The sequence below is a fragment of the Myotis brandtii genome, unplaced genomic scaffold, assembly GCF_000412655.1.
Source record: "Myotis brandtii unplaced genomic scaffold, ASM41265v1 scaffold456, whole genome shotgun sequence".
NCBI classification, from domain to species: Eukaryota; Metazoa; Chordata; class Mammalia; order Chiroptera; family Vespertilionidae; genus Myotis; species Myotis brandtii.
This window is the reverse complement of record NW_005367431.1, coordinates 3,468,754-3,470,294: the sequence shown is the minus strand read 5'-3', so window position 1 is coordinate 3,470,294 and position 1,541 is coordinate 3,468,754. Positions and strand designations below refer to the sequence as shown.

General features: G+C 44.6%; 1 protein-coding gene across 3 annotated transcripts in view; it reads left to right on the top strand.

Moving 5' to 3' along the window:
* Positions 1 to 1,541, top strand: part of DHDDS (dehydrodolichyl diphosphate synthase subunit) — a 29,612-nt gene that overhangs the window by 22,284 nt on the left and 5,787 nt on the right. The gene's annotated exons all lie outside the window — the stretch shown is intronic.

Sequence of the window (1,541 nt, the reverse complement as noted above, 5' to 3'; positions counted from 1 at the left end):
GAGTGTGGCTCTTCCACAAAATACCACGTGCGGGCGTGCATGTACAGTGCGATTGAAACTTCGTGGCCCATGCGCAGAAGTCAGTATTTTGTGGAAGAGCCACACTCAAGGGGCCAAAGAGCCGTATGTGGCTCGCGAGCCGCAGTTTGCTGACCATTGTTCTAGAAGAACCAAAGCATGCTTCAGAGCTGGCCTGACGGAGGGGATGGAGGAAAAGGTGAGCATGCATTGACCATATACTAGATATATTCCACACACCTGCTAATAAGTATGTTAATAATGATGGTAGTAGCTTTTACTTACTGTGTATTTACTATGTGTCAGGCACTCTGAATATTTTATATGCATTATTTCATTTAATACTCCCAAGAACCCAATGAGATAGGTATTATTAGCCCCATTTGTGCACATGTATAAATCAAAATTATTTTATTAAGAACACAACCAATAAGAGATAGAACTTAGATTCAAATTACAAGTCTTTAATCTCTTTACTACAGCAACCCAGGAAAGACTTCTCAGAGAGATAGGCCATTATTCCCTGAAGGTATTAGCTTTGATCACCAGATCTTGAAACAGGTTTCATTAGGAGGCCAAGTCACCTGCATCTGATTAGGATTCTCAGTAATAATGGCACTGTGTGTGGTGGTGGCAGCTAACATATTGAAGGTCTACTTAGGTGTTTTCATGTGAGTTTTCTTATTTAACCCTTCACAAGAAGCCACCGTGTGACCTAGCCCCAGTCCCTTCAGCCTTTAGTGTCCTTGTCTAAAGTGATCCTTTAGGATCTCCCCTGACTCCATCATCCTAACATTGATTTGCTGGTTCCTGGCACAGAGGGGCCAGGCTTTGCCTTGGCTGGAGCCTCCCTGCCCAGCACTTAGTCTGGGGCTGCTCTGCTATTTGGAAGAAGTCTGAGCTTCATAGAGCAACTTTAACCAGCTCTGTATTCCTTCCCTCTGTGGCTGGGTGGCCACATCCTTTCTGTCCTGCCAGAACATAGCTTATTTAGCCATAGCCACAAGTGGTGCTGACAAAGAACAGCTAAACATTAATAGCAGGCACCAGGTTGGACCTATATTATCTCATTTTTCCTCAAACCACCCCGTGAGGTGGATACTGTCATCCCCATTTTGTAGATTAAGAATTAGGCTTAGCCCTAACTGGTTTGGCTCAGTGGATAGAGTGTTGGCCTGCGGACTGGGGGGTCCCGGGTTCGATTCCAGTCAGGGGCATGTGCCTTGGTTGTGGGCACATCCCCAGTGGGGGGTGTGCGGGAGGCAGCTGATCGATGTCTCTCTCATTGATGTTTCTAGCTCTCTGTCCCTTTCCCTTCCTCTCTAAAAAATCAATAAAATATATATTTTTTAAAAAGAATTAGGCTTAGACTGAAGCATTTGGCTCAGATAAAACTCTTATAAAAATATTTTTTATAAAAAGAATTAGCCCTGCCCTAACTTGTTTGGCTCAGTGGATAGAGCATCGGCCTGCAGACTGAAAGGTCCCAGGTTCGATTCCAGTCAAGGGCATGTCCCTTGGTT